This window comes from Ambystoma mexicanum, chromosome 5q, assembly GCF_040938575.1.
Source record: "Ambystoma mexicanum isolate Mex_15411 chromosome 5q, UKY_AmexF1_1, whole genome shotgun sequence".
NCBI lineage: Eukaryota > Metazoa > Chordata > Amphibia > Caudata > Ambystomatidae > Ambystoma > Ambystoma mexicanum.
This window is the reverse complement of record NC_090933.1, coordinates 1,216,825,268-1,216,840,685: the sequence shown is the minus strand read 5'-3', so window position 1 is coordinate 1,216,840,685 and position 15,418 is coordinate 1,216,825,268. Positions and strand designations below refer to the sequence as shown.

At 44.4% G+C, this 15,418-nt stretch overlaps 1 protein-coding gene across 2 annotated transcripts in view; it reads left to right on the top strand.

Moving 5' to 3' along the window:
- Window positions 1-3,346: 3,346 nt before the first annotated feature.
- TSNARE1 (t-SNARE domain containing 1) overlaps window positions 3,347-15,418 on the top strand; it is a 1,594,453-nt gene continuing 1,582,381 nt past the window's right edge. For both annotated transcript variants that reach the window (XM_069621720.1, XM_069621721.1), the window contains exon 1: window positions 3,347-3,420. The gene's annotated coding sequence lies outside the window, so the exon portion shown is untranslated. The remainder of the gene's footprint in view (window positions 3,421-15,418) is intronic.

The window sequence follows — 15,418 nt, the reverse complement described above, 5'->3', positions numbered from 1 at the left end:
AGACGTGAACGGTCAGTACCGCCCCAATCCGGACATGAGAAAGGAAAATCCTCAAAAATAGGTTTGAAATCCCCGACTGTGACTCCTAACTATACCTTTAAAATTGCCCCACTATTGCCCACTGAAACATACAGCCGTTTTAAAACAAAAAAAGGCATTCTTACCATAGGCATGTCCTACTAAAGATGTCACTGCTGTTGGGGACTTTGCTGTCCTAGATGGGATGATAGAGCCAATTTGTGTTCCTGAAATTGAAAAAGTACAATAAAAAAATACAATACAAAAATAAAAAATAGACGTACCAGATTGACCGTACCAATATTTGCGCACTATACCCTGCCAGGCTGCGCACATCCTCCCCCTCACACAAAAGGAAGAGACCTAGGGTGCAGGCTCCTACTGGGAAATCTCCAAAGTTTCTTATAGGCCAGTCCACCCCAGCTGGCAGAGGAAAACAGAGGGCAGTCAGAGCACATACCTGAAAACGAGACTCATACTCAGTCACAGAGACAAAAAAATATAGAGGAAGAGAAAGAGCATCAGCTTGTTATATTTTAGCCTATCTATTGCCTGGCTAGAATAATTGAGAAGTCCAGCCTGCTAGCATTCCAATCATTCATCTACATATCTTACATAAAATCCAACATGGTAGTGCTTAACCCACCAAGCTAACTTTCGGAAACATCGAGTAATAGCCATTTAGCCATTTAACTACAGTTTGGTGACAGCTCTGAAGTAGCAGCAGTCTCTGCCATGGCAGACACACGGGCCCCTGGCTTCTCTGCAACATATGGTTCCCCATACAGGTGAGACCTGGCACCCAAAGCATGAAGATATGAATTCCAGTTTAAATCACTTATGGCAGGGGAGCACCCAAAGTGCTGTTGCTAATGCAGTGATTTCAGTACATCAAGGGATGTATACAATCGATCTATAGTAGATGGCTACCAGGGTAGCTCAGCAGGTTGACAGCCCGTTGCTGAGACATTATATATGCAAATTATAATGTGTACTGATACATTGTTATTGTTTCTTTTAATATGTTTAAGGTTGTATTAACAATACATACAAAACATGCATTAGTTATAAAAAATGAAGTGCTATAAAATGTGTTTGGCCAAGGGATGGGTTGGTGTATTTCTGCCTCTTTAGTGAAAACCTTGGTTGGCACCCCACAAACCCAGTTTAAAATGTCCTAATAACTGCTGTCAGCACAACAGAAGCATTATGTGTGATTAACCAGGTTGATAAACATAACACCTTTCTAAATATAACCTGTGATAAAACACAAAGCAAGGGGCACACAAATTCCAGAGTATTGGTGTGGTGCTCCGACAATAAATAAATAACACTTCTAAAAAGAAAACAAGTGAACTTAAGTTTCTGCAGCTCATTTGATTTGGGAAATAACCCTTTTCCTATGAACGTGTAAAATGCACATTTGACCAAAAATAATGTGTCCAGCATGTAGAATGCCTGCTTTCAATAGTGATCCCCCGTCCTCACCACAGTGATGTTCACGGCCCATTGAATTCTGTGATGTCCCTTTTAGAACAGAAGAAAACAAAGGGTGTGAGCAAACAGAGCCAGGAAATGCGCGAGTGACGGCTGGGGAAAGGAGCACCGCGAAGATTATGTCACTGAACTCCAGCTTGCCCCTACAAAGCTGGGGTTTGGTAAAGCCTGGTCATGGCTGTGGCAGGCCGTGTCCCGAGATCCGGCCAGACATCTGATGCCTGATGTCCGACACGCCAGAGCCGCCCCATGGACCAGAGGGGTGACAAGGCAGAGGGGCAGCCAAAGCAGGTGGGCCGGTGTTGTACGATATCCAGCTCCCCCACGGCAGATGGCTGGAGCCCAGCAATCTTCTGTGGGGGAGCTGGATATCATACAACACCAGCAATGCGTGCTTCCGTCCCACTCGCCTCCTCTCCCCCGTGGCCTACAAGGTGGGGGCACCAGCATTGCAGTGATCAAGCCCCCCTGCTCGCCTACTCTCTGCACACTTTTGCGGGTCCAAAGGGGGCAAGGGAAACAGAGGGACTAGGAAAGACCAGAAATACTTGCTTCTCTGCACCCCCTCGAACTCTGGTGTGGGGGGGCTGAGCCGAGAAGAGGCATCCCTTACACCAGGCAATAAGACACTAGCAGCAGCAGCAGGAAGCAACAAGGCAGCCTGGATACACGATCCAAATGCAGGTCCAGGCTGTGTTAACTACCTGTTTCGTGGCCACGTCATATTGACTGAGCATGTGCATGAGGGGTTGGGGGCAGTGGCTGCCATGAACATTTAAGTGAGTAAAAAAATAAAATAAAAGAAGTTCTCTTTTCTCCCAGTCCTGGATCTCGCGGCCCACCGATTGAAGACCCCTGCCTGCAGAATGGTTATTTTTAAGGCGAAATAGGAGTCTGCATTTTCATTGTATAATATCAAAAGAATACATGAACATGCAGGCACCTAGTCACCAAGACAATGCAGGGAAGTGAAGGAACTCTGTCCTATATAGACAGCAGAAGAAATGCGGGTGGGGGGCTTGGTTGGTTTGGGCCGAAAGACATCTTGTGGTACAGACTCTGGCCGGTACAGTTCAATGGCAGCACTGAGCGGTAAAGTTAGGCACATCTCCCTGCAATGTTCAAATGACCCCCTCACCTAGTAAAGGCAGTACAGTTACAGAAACCATGCCGAGGGATCTTTATACCATCACAGTGCAGCAGGGCTCGGCATCCAAACCCGCGTATGCAGCAGTGCAATAAAAGAAGCAAGCATGAGGATGTGGTAAAACATGGGATCGACATGAGGCTTAATTGCCAACTGGATGAGCTCATTGCTGTTATAAGTGTGAAAGCCGTGTCCCGGAGATAAGAGTGAAGAAAGATGACGTATAATCCAACTTGCTACTGTCTGGCAGCCGAATTTGGAAAAACATCGGCCCTGAAGTTCCCTCGGCCATAAATCACTTCTGGGGGTGTGCGGGGTTGAGAGCCAGGGATAATACTTACCAGCCAAAAAGACACAAAAAGGTCCGCTGTTGCAGCAACCAAAATGAAAAGAGGAAAAACAAACGCACCGGTACCTATATATACCTGGCGCTGCGAAAAAACGTCCGAGAAGTATAAGCGTCTTATAAACATACAATACAAAATAAATACCTGCACCTGCACGGCACAGTCTTCCTTCCTGCATGATTCTCTTCCTGAGCACGTAAACGTACTACGTGAAACGTCAAGACGACTTAAAAGAAACACGTGACAGAAGTTCGGACACCTTAAAGGCATTTCAGAAAACATCGGCAAACTTTAAAAAGGACACAATATGCTATCGGTTCTCATAGGGACTTTAAATATGTGATTGATAATGAAAGTAATATAAGGCCTCCCTTTACGAAACGCTCATGTCCTGATTCCAGGCAGAATCAGGTGAGTGCATGCGATCCACCTCTTGTAGTGAATTCTATATGCATTTCTTTTAGCATCCATTAACTTAGACGTTCTCACCCCTTTGTTGTTATATTGGAGCCCTTTTGCAACCTCTGGATATGCACGTTGAAGCTGTACTTCGTTGTATTGCACTTATCACATGTTGAAATTAAACACTGTAAGTACGTGACTTTCTGAACCTCTGGTTTTGAAATTGCACAGGGCAGCCTGTTGTTGGTTTCGTAGGCACAGTAGCTGCCCTGAAGCTCATTTACAGAACGGTGCGGGCTCTGGAATGCTCGCAGACGCAGTAACTGCCGTGCAGCTACTACACAGACCCTGCTCTGGAGTAAGTGACTTCAGATATAATAATACCTGGGCAGGCTGATGATTGCAGACGGGTACTCTCTCCAGTTCCAGTCCATACTCTCAAAGTAATGATTCACCAGGGCTCATGGCTGCACAGCAGGTGCTTTCTCGGGGTCTTTTGACCCTTCTGTGGATAATAACTGCAGGAAGTGTCTGTTCTAGGTCTAATGGCTGCAGACAGAGAAACAACACCCTGCAGACACTACCTTCTCAAGCTCTAATGGTAAAGGCCCATCGCATTCTCTGGCTTGAGTGAATGAGTGCAGACACAATACCTGCTCTGGAGCGAATGACTCCCCATGCAGTAAATCGTACTTCCTCGTCGGCTACATCTGACAATACCTGCCCAGTGTCAAATAATTCCAGACACAGTACCGGATCTGGGATACCGATTCCAGACACAGTACCTGGTAATCCGTTACATATGACAGAATACCTTCCCTGGGGCTTATAACTACAGACACAATACCTGCTGTGCACAGTAAGTACTCTGGGGCTAACGATTCCAGTCACATTATCGGCTCTGGAGCTAATGGTATTTAATACCTGATCATGAGCAAATCGGGGGTTAATGACTGCAGAAACAGTAAAAACCACATGCACCATTTCCTTCTCGTGTTACCTTTCACATTCCTAATTCAACTCTTGACACCCTGAACCACACTCTGAAATGAATGTACAGCATAAAGAAGTGATCAGTAGGGATAAACCATTGTTTCAAAGTGTTTTTAGTGCAACTGATGGGATGCTCTTTCACTTCTCTTGCAGAAAAAAGGTGGTGAACCGGGAACAAATGTGGGCATCATAGTTGTGCACATTGAGGTGCTCTTTTCCCACCAAATTCACAACTGTGCAAGGCAGAGGGAGGAAAGGGGGCCGGGGCTGGGCATTTTGAACTAAATCCCGATTTTCAAAAGAGGTCCACTTTTCTCAAAGCACAGGGAAAACATTTTTTAAAAAAATAAAAGTATTTTATTGGCATTTTCAACAGTAAGAACACGTTACCCCCATCCCCATCCCTTCTCGCCCCCACCTTCTCCCCTCCATTGATCCCATCACATGTAAAGAACAACACACCCAGTACTTTCCTCCCGCCCGCAATAAACTATGTAGATGGCTCCCGGTCCCAAGTTTCTGTGAGTGGCCAGCTCTCTCATCAGCTGTTCTACAGGCCCTTGCACTGTTTGAGAATCCCCCCTAGTCCTTGTCTCCCCTAAAAATTTCAGCCACATCTCCTCCCAGCTTCCTGTGAAGGCGCCCTCCCAAAGTGGAGCACATTCTCACACCAGCAATCTTAATTTTCCTCGGGCACCAAGCAGCCTGCGAGTCCCGCTGCAGGTAGTGGAGGACAATGTCCCAGTCTGAGAGAAACCTTTGTTGATCCCCTTGTGTCAAATCACCCACTCCAGTGCCACAAAGTTCAAGATTGTACTAACCCATTCGTGTTCTGTGAGGCATCTTTTAGTTTCCATTTGTGTGTCACCACAAGCATTGCTGCCACTATCGGGATGATGTATGTCTTTCTTTGAGCTTTCGAGGGTAGCTTTTCCAGAACCCCCGTCAATTCCCAGGATGGATATCCCTGTGTTGTCTGGCACCAGACAAAAATACTATTCATTTCTGCACAGGTTATTTCCCACTAAGGCTGTATGACTGGGCACTCCCACCAAATATGCTTCCACAATCCCAGTTCCCCGCACCCATTCAGCAGAGCACTGGTGCATTTGGTTAGAATTTCTGTAGTATTTATTTAAATTTTTGTATTGTGCTACATGCCTGTAGGTCTCAGGGCACATATGAAACAAAACAAAACAAGACAAACTACGGGCAAAGAGGTCAAACCAGAGATGAACGGAGGAATAGGAGTGGTGCATTAGTCGGGACTAAGGTTGAAAAGGTAAGTCTTATTGGCTTTTTTAAATGAAGAACAGTCATTAATAAGACGTGTGGAGTCGGGAAGAGCGTTCTAGAGGAGAGGTGCTTGGATATTTGTGGGCCAATGTAAGAATTTTGTGTGAGATCCTGTGTTTCAAGGGAAGCCAATGTAGGGCTTTCCTAAATGTGGAAACGTGAACGACGAGAAAGATCAAAAGTTGCGTGTACATCATTGTTCTGCTTAACTTGAAGGGCTCGAATGTTAAGAGCAGTGGTACCGGCCAACAGGCTATTGCAATAATCAAGCCTGGAATTGAATTAAAGCAGTGGCGAGCAGAACACAATTTTCAGTGGCGGTAAAGGGACGAATGTAGTGATCCTCTTAGTTATAAAGCTTCATGTTGACCGGATGTAAGATACATGAGGCTTCATAGACAGTTTATCGTTGTATGCTGCAAAGGGAGCTCCTGAACTTTTTTGTGAAACATGCGTATGCTGATTGATTAGCTGTGTTTTGGTATTGAGATTACTGCTGTGTGCGTTGTGAATTAGAACTTTGCAATACGCTGTTGACGATACACTTAAACGCGCTGTGATTTATAAAGTAGCGTGGGTCATTTTCTTCGTTTTCAACAGATTAGTCTGCTATTGACTCCGCTTACGATAGTGGTAGTGTGGCAATATTTGCCGATACCCGACGTGCAGATTTCTGTGAAGCCGAGTGTTACTGCAATTTAACTCAGGTTGCTGAAAGACATTGATTTGGGACTACGAATCCCAGAAGCATCTTTCAAATCGAAACGTCGGGCGCTTCAGCGCCAGAGCTTCGAGAGCCAAGCCGGTCTTGCGCCGGTCTCACTATATAAGGCCCGCCCAATTAACTCCTCATCAATGGGTTGCTTGTGGTGGGTGATTACTAAGCAACAAACCACGCTGATATTCTATGCTGCAAGGGGAGCTCCTGGACTCTCTTGTGAAACGTGCGCATGTTGATTGACTAGCTATGTGTTGGTATTGAGATTACTGCTGTGTGTTGTGAATTGTGAATTAGAACTTTGCAATACGCTGTTGACGCTACACTTACAAGTGCTGTGATTTTATAAAGAAGCATGTGTCATTTTCTTCGCTTTCAACAGACAACAGATTAGCCTGCTATTGACTCGCTAACCATAGTGGTATTGAGACAATATTTGCTGATACCGACGTGCTGATTACTGTGAAGCCGAGGGTTACTGCAATTTAACTCAGGTTGCTGATAGACATTAATTTGGGACTACGAATCCCAGAAGCACCAGCACCTTTCAAATCGAAATGCCAGGTGCTTCAAGAGCCAAGCCGGTCTTGTGCAAGCCCTTGCCGTCCGCGACGTCCACGGCCCAGAACTCTGCCTCTCATTCTCCAGTTTCAATTACCTAAAACACGGTGAGAATGGGTTTTGAGGAGGTGGGAAAACTTCTGGCCGACTTATACAACCTCCAACGCATGGAAGTTATTGAACAGCACGCTTTGCAGGTAATGGAATGGGGGAAGTATACAGCCATATGATGTTTTGTACTGCTCTTTACTTGGACCTGAGCTTTCCCTGATGCAGACACTAGCACCCAAACGTAAGATAAAAAAGAATAAAGTAAAAAAAGGGCGCAGACGCTGAAAAACCTATCAAACAGAGTTTTTTTTACAAACATAAAGGCATGCTTGTTGAACACGAGATCTCTAAGTCAATATGCCATATGTATTCATGATCTCATATTGGAGGAAAATGTTGACATTATGTGTATCACAGAAACCTGGCTGCAGGGCCCTATAGGCCCAACCTGCGCTATAGCAGTTCCAGCAGGATACACCATTCATCACACAAACAGAGACTCTGGGAAAGGGGGTGGGGTGGGTATGATAAACCCATGTTTCCCACAGCATCATCTTGTCAAGGATGTGAAATACTACATCTGAAACACTGTCCCACATATAATAACTGCGTGAACATAGTTCTTATCTATAGACCTCCTTCACTCACCTCTGACCTCAACAATGAACTCGCTCAACTATTAAACCTACTGAAGGGTCCAAATACATCCACTCTGGTTGTAGGTGACTTTAACCGATGGTGAGGAGACCCAAAGGACAAAGCGGCAATAAGCTTGGAGAAAGCCCTAAATAACATACATTTCCATGTTATGAACTCCAGCCCTACCATGGCTAATGGCAACCAGTTGGACTGGGTCATAACTAACAATCTGGAGACAAATAGTTATGTGACCACCCCATGCATTTGGACTGACCACTACAGAGTGGAACTCTGCCAACTCCAGCTAAGAAATGTGCAAATGAGACAATGAAAGTCCTACGTCGGAACTTCAAGAACATTAAAGTACCCCACTTAGACACTTAGAACTTTGCATTAATGAAATTTGGGTTGACCTAAAGGAAGAGGACACATGTGAGACCATCATATCCAAATATGATCAGCACGTTACGTCGTTAATGGATCAGAAAGCTCCACTCTTACCTAAACTAGTCAGACCCAATAGCACCACCAGAAATGGTACAACCCTGATCTCTTGACGCAAGAAAAAAAGACGAAGAGAAGATGGCTGTAGAATCCTTCTTCCTGTAACGAGGAAAGCTGGAAGGAAACTGAGAGGTCCTATAAAAAGAATATCATTGAGGCAAAGAAGAAATACTTCATTGCTCAAATACAGTTAGCCTCTAATGCTCCAGCCAAACTCTTCGAGATTCTCAAATACATCGGCAAGCCTGCTGCATTGGTCCCTACATTCGTTCCATCCCAAGTAGAGTGTGAAAACAACCATGCAGGTTTTGCTAACAAGATTACTAAAGCAAGGGAATTGATAGATAATGCCCAAGTCAATATCAAGACCAAATTCAATCAACCACCCAAATAACATCAAAAGGGTCACTATTACTCCATTGGCGAAAAAGCCAAATCTTGACCAATGAGAACCGGGTAACCTTAGACCTATTACCAACTGCAATTTTACCCTGAAAGTAATGGACAAGATTGCCACTGTGCAATTACAGGCATACGTAGACACCAACAAGATTTTGCATCACCAACAGTTGGGTTTTAGTTCTGCACACAGCTCCGGGACCGATATGCTTGACTTGGAGACCAAAATACTGGGGATCATGGATAAAGGTAAGGCAGGTCTCCTTGTCTTGCTGGATCTGAACGCAGGTTTCAATCTGCTTGACCACCAGCTACTGCAGCAGGCACTTGAGAAAGTTGCCAATTGCTCCAAAGAGGCAATTTGCTGGTTGACTTCATTCCTCGCAGACAGAATATCCATAGTACAATGGGGTGATAAATTATCGCATGAGTCTTAACATCTTCTGCAGCGTTCCCCAAGGAGCAAGTCTCTCACCACTCTTATAAAATCTGTACCTACGTTTCCTTGGTGATGTATTGGACATAATCGAGGCCTTCTTCACCAACTATGCTGACGACACTCAGCTTGTGGTGGAACTGAGCGGGAATTTTGATAAGGACAGCCAATCAGTTAAGGACCTCCTATAACATCATAGAATCATGGATGGATAACAACTGGATGCGTTTAAATGGGAACAAGACCGAGCTGATGGTTTTCGGCTCCAATCAGGCCAGGGCTAAATTATCATCGGAATATGAATCATTTTTGATAAGACACGCACATCAAAGTAGTTGGTAAGGTTAAAACCCTGGGCATGACCATGACCTTGGAAGCCTCTATGAGCTCAGATGCTGAAGCCATGTATGTCAACAATAATTGCTCCTACTACATCAGGTTGTTGAGAGCAATCAAACCCCTACTTAACAAAGTAAATTGTACCACCATAGCCAGAGCAACCATCTTGTCCCGCCTGGATTATTGTAATGCACTTTTGCTAGGTGCTAGTAAACCATGCATGACAAAATACCAACTTGTAACGCAGTCAGAATAATCGAGCAAAAAGCAAGGTCAGACCACATCAGCAATGCTAGAAGGGAGCTACATTGGCTGAGGGTTGAAGACTGCGTTTTGTTTAAATCCCTGACACTTACACACAAGTGCGTCTATGGAAAAGCCCCGGTCTACCTGAAATCAAAAATTGTCAGCTACATGCCTGTCTGAGCGTTGAGATCAGAAGCTCAGGGGCTCATTGTTGTCAATTCACACAAGAAAGCAAATGGCCTATGTAGAGCATTTCCCAACCGTGCAGCCGCTAGCTGGAACAAACTCCCTCTGAATCTGAGATTGGAACTCAATCGCCTCATTTTCAGAAAGACGTTGAAAACGATCCTTTTCAAATGAAGATAGTTTACCCTAGTTAAGAAACTGAGCCCTTTCCTGTCTTGGCTTGCCAAGTGTCCTGTCCTTCTATGTCTCATATTCTGTCATATGTATATGTCTTTGTGGCGCCCCGATGCCTGTGGGCTTTCGGTGCCTAACAAATAAATCATCCAAGACCACTCCTAAGGTTTTAACCTTCTTGGAGCCCGGAATAGTGTGACCCGCAATTTAAAAAAAAACTCAGATATAAGCTTGCACCGACCAGCTTTGGTGGTAACAATCATAAATTCGGTCTTCTTACAATTGAGAGCCAGAGAGTTATAGGGTATCCAATTCTGTATGGCATTATAGATGGGCTCGAGGGCATGGAAGTCCTGCTTTTAGTGTCTGCTGAGCTGAAGAACACCCTGGGTATCATCAGCGTAGTTGGTATGTTAGACTCTCAGGCGATTCAACAGGTCAAGCGGAGGCCGGATGTAGATATTAAACAGGAGCGGGGACAAACAGAAGCCCTGGGGGCACCTAAAGTTTGTATAATGGGAGAAGAGTGGTCATTCCCTGCCCAAACCCGTACAGTGCAAGGTCCCAGAAATGAGGCAATCCAGTTGGATGCTAAGGTGGAACAGTTAGCGACCTCTCAAGCCTAGTCACTAATAGTGCATGATAAACAAGAGCAAAGGCTGCAGAGAGATCTAAGAGCATCAGCAGTGCAGGATGAACTTTGTCTGCCATGCCAGCTTGAGTGGACTTAAGGTCAAGCATGGCAGTTTCTGTACCACGCTGTGCTCGATAGCCAGACTGTTGTGTGCATAATCTGTTATATTCTTCAACATGTCCCTAGAGTTGCATATATGCCAATTTTATCTAGGGATTTGAAGATAAAAGGTACATTAGTTATTGGCCTGTAGTTATCTGAAATCAATTGTTCTAGGTTATCTTTTTTTTTTCAACAGTGGTGTTACCCGAATCAGCTTTTAGGGAAGATGGAATGACACCGTCATCAAAAGATAATTGATTAGCTTGGTAAACCAGGGAACAAGTAGATCAAGAGAGTCTCTGAAGATGTTAGTGGGACAGTCATCTCCTTGGCATGAAGTGGCCTTAAGGTCCTGAACAACCTTACGCACTTGTTCTTTCGTGTAATGACTAAAGGAGAAAGATGGAGCGTTATTAACATTATTATTGGAGATGTTGAATGTGTGTTCCGATGAAACAGGATCACGAAAGTTGAAAGTGTTTTGATATTTTCCTTATGTGCTGCAATTGCGGACGTGAAGCCATTGTGGACTTCTTGACACCCGGCTGAATTCTTAATAAAATCACTGTTGTTGGACAGGACTCTTGGAATTCAGGTAGGATTTTGAAAAGTTTTATTCTTTTATTGTAGTTAGGTGGCTTTAGCTGATATAATAAGGGCTTAAATTTCAACACAGACTGCTTGTATGATAAGAGGCTGAGTTCATGAGGATTCTTGCACCAGATTCTTTCAAGTACCCTTTTGGTCTATGTGGCAGCAATGATATCTTCTGATAACCAAGTGTTCTGTTTAGTTTCGGGTTTGATCAGTTTCATTTTCATAGGGGCAAGGTAATCAATAGCTTCCTTAATGGAAGTTATGTTCTACCAATGAGGAAGAATCGGAGAAGCTAGCAAGAGGCCGCAGATTAGAGGACAGAAGTACAGAGAAGTTAGCAGCAGTAAGCAATATTCCTAGTAAGTTTGCGAAAGCGAGGGCACAAACTTAATTTTCTAGGGTGAGATGCTATTGGACCATACTTAATCCGCATCTCCTAAATCTGGAAGGCCTGTGTGAGCTTGGGGATATCTGCCCATAATTGAGTCCAAAATTCCCCCTCCAGCAGCTGCCCCATTGCAGTTTCCCACTGCTCCATATAGTGCCATGCCTGGCTCCTTGCCCCTTCTGCTATAATCCCATATAACGCTCCTACCAAATGCCTATCCCTGTGTCTATCGTTACAAACCGTTCAAAGGGCATGAGATTGCTGGTGGCCGCTGACCTGACCATTGGGTTCGTAAGCCAGTGCCTCATTTGTGTGTAGTGATCCCTCTCCCCTTCATCTAGCCCGATGTCCTGCTTGCACTGTGAAAAGGATTTAATGTCCTGACCCGAGAACATGCCACGTAGTTTGCGGCAACCTGCCGCCTACACCCATTGAAGGCACCCCTTTCCATACCTGCTATCAACTTGGGATTCCTAAACGGCGACGTCTGCGGGGAGGGGAAGGTGGTCAAGTTCACCCTCTGTACCAGCTCATACAATGAGTCCCCCACTAATGCCCCTATCCTGCTATGGTACATGTTTGCAGATCTAGCCTCCTTGGGTCACCACAACACACCGTCCAGCGGCGAGCGAACCACTGCTCTGTCCATATGACACCATACCTTCCAGCGATTGCCGTGAACCAATCCCAGCTTGCTCTGATTTGAACCGCAAGGAAATGGAGACAGAAGTTTTGCGCTTACAGCCCTCCCTTGCTTCTGGAAGATATTAGCATCTGCAAAGCTATCCTGCTTTTCTTGCGTTCCCAAATAATTGACCCCACATGTTTTTGAATGGTTCTGAAGAAACCTTGGGGAACCCCCACTGGCAGTGCTGTGAAATTGTACAGGACTTTTGGCAAAATCCAATTTTAAGGGCATTTATCCTTCTCATATAGGATATTGATAAGGGCACCCGTTCCGCCAGCAGACGGTGCAGCTTTTCCGCTAAAGACGATAGTCAGCATGGTAAAGACCACCCAGAGAACCAGTAATCTGGAACCCCAAATATCTAATGCTGGTTTCTTCCTATTTATAAGGTACTATACCCCCCAACTCCTGAATCTTTTCTGAGGGGGCGGTCACGTTTAATAACTCTGACTTGTCTGCATTTTATTTTTAACACTGCCACCTCCCCAAAGAGAAGTTCCTGTGAGATCCCTGGAAATTAGGTTTCTGGTTATGTGATGAAGAGGAGCATGTCATCAGCAAACGCTGCAACTCTATGCTCCTCACCCCCAAAAGGAATCCCCCTAATATCCACGGAAGTCCTAATGCTGGCCAAGAGCGGGTCAAGGTGGATGGTGCATAAGAGCGGGGAGAGCGAGCAACCCTGCTTAGTGCCTTGTGAGATTGTGGTCCTTTGTGAAAGTTGCGTTTTCAGGCGCAAGTTGGGCGTTCGGTAGTTGGCTCTTACCATTGAAAGGAATTTAGAACCGAATCCCATAACCTCCGTGGTATGAAAGAGGAATGGCCATTCGACCCAGTTGAATGCAGTGGTTCTAAATGTATTTACTTTTTCATTCAGATGCCAGACCCGCCGAATGTTATCCGATGTCTGCCTATGCCTAATAAATCCTTACTGGTCAGGATTAATCGGTTTGGGGAGGCGCTTATCCAGGCGTGATCCCAGAACCTTGGTGTAGATCTTTGTGTCAAGATCACGAAGGTCAATCGGCCGGTACGAACCACATAGTGACATCCTTACCCGGCTTTGGGAGCAGCACAACCTTGGCTTCATCCATTGTTGGGGTGATACACCCTGCCCCCTCTCACCAAAAAAGAGTTGAAGAGCTGGACTAAGTGCTGTATCAGTGCCTCTCCAAGGCATACATTAGTTTGTAAAAATTGATTAGCAGAGTTTGCTAATAAAATGTTTTTTGATTAGCAAACAGACCCATTTGATTAGCAATTTTGTACTAATATTGTTAATGTCACCAGATGTTATATGTACCCATGACATGAAATAAGCAACAATACAGCAGTTATGCATACCGCTGAAATAAGACATTAGTGAGAGGAGTCAGGCCTTGACCATTCTTTAAATTTCAGCTAGACCTACAGGTCGGGTAACATTTGATATTGATATTTTATTTCTATCGTGCTCGTACACAAGTGTTTCAGAGTGCGACAAGGCAAGGGAGGGGAACAGGGGAGAAAACAACAATCTTACTAGGCCCAGTGACATTGAGAACGCGCACGTGCATGGATAGTTTACCTATTCAACCCATAGAGAAATTCACTTGACCCATAGGAACGGAGGACAACAGATTTAAAAAGCAATTTACTACAAACCCACTTTATGTTTGGTACACTTCTACCCCCAAAGGCCAGCCATGCACATTGAAACTTGCATTTGATATTTCCTGCAAAACAAAGTAAATGTTAAATAAAAGTTTCAAACTTCTCTTGTAAATGCTACTCATCCTTCATAAACTCTACTCGACTATGCAAGTGGGCGAAAAGACTTTGTGAGCCATAGATGAGTCTGTAAAATGTAAAAGGTTAGTTACATGAATGGACACAAATAAATAGATCTGAATTTAAAAAAAGGTTATGAAAATAGTTTGGCCAGTTGTCTCCCACAGGTGGTAATATAATACAATTATACACATAAAGAAAAGCAAGCTCTGCAGGCTAACTACAGTGTTTGGTATTGCAGAAGATCTGTAGATGTACAGACTGGATGGAACTACTGATCACTACTTTGCATAAGCATCTAGTTCGCTTTGTGTATTCATTTATGTAAGAGGCAAGAAAGCGACTGAGTGGATTGTGTAGCAGGCAGAGAACTGGGCAAACTAGGTGGAACATTGTAGATTATGGTTATCTGACTTTCAGGGTACCTGGTATAAAGCAACAGGGTGATAATCTAGAATGTCAGGGAGTATGGGATCGCTCATGGGTTGAGCAACAGTTGCAAGATGTATGCAACCTGCAGGTTACAGAACAAGGTTTGTCATCAAAAGCGATGTGATCATGTACATTTTTAAGTGTTTGCTCGTCAATATGATGCATCTTCCCCAATAAAATGAAATATAGTCGACACTGACATTTAGATACACTAACCTAAACATAACTGTAAAGCATAGAGATGTTGCAGTGCTTTACAGTATCAATACTGTAATTGTGTAACAACGTACATTTTAGTAATGGAATTGCATGACTATCTTTTAAAAAAAATATATAAAGTTGACACATCGTTTGCCAGACAGGATATAGAGAGCTTAATAAAAGTATCATCCTGAGAACTTCTGGATTGGAATTATTTGAAAAAGAAAACAAAATTCCTGCTTAGCACTTCCACATATGCCTTTGGCACTTAGTGGTGGAAATGATTACTGCTGCACTTTCTCTCCATTAGCACTTGAAGTGAACAGAGAAAAGAGGGTGAAGAGAGCACCGAGGGTAAGAGAGGAATGCAGGGCGAGCTGTGCTTTCATTGAAGAGGGCAACTTAAATAGCTAACTTTGCTACACATGTGTCCATTTGATTAGCAAACCTACAGAATTGCATAGCAAATTGCTATGCAACACTACTTATTTTATGCCTTGCTCTCTAAAGGTTCTGTAGCAGAATGCTGGAAAGCCGCCTGGGCCCGGAGCCTTTCCTGATAGCAAGGCAGCTGTAGCCACCCCTACTTCTTCAGGAGTAATGGCTCCCTCAATTTTGAGAAGTGTTCTTGGGAGAGGGCCCCCGGGACAGGT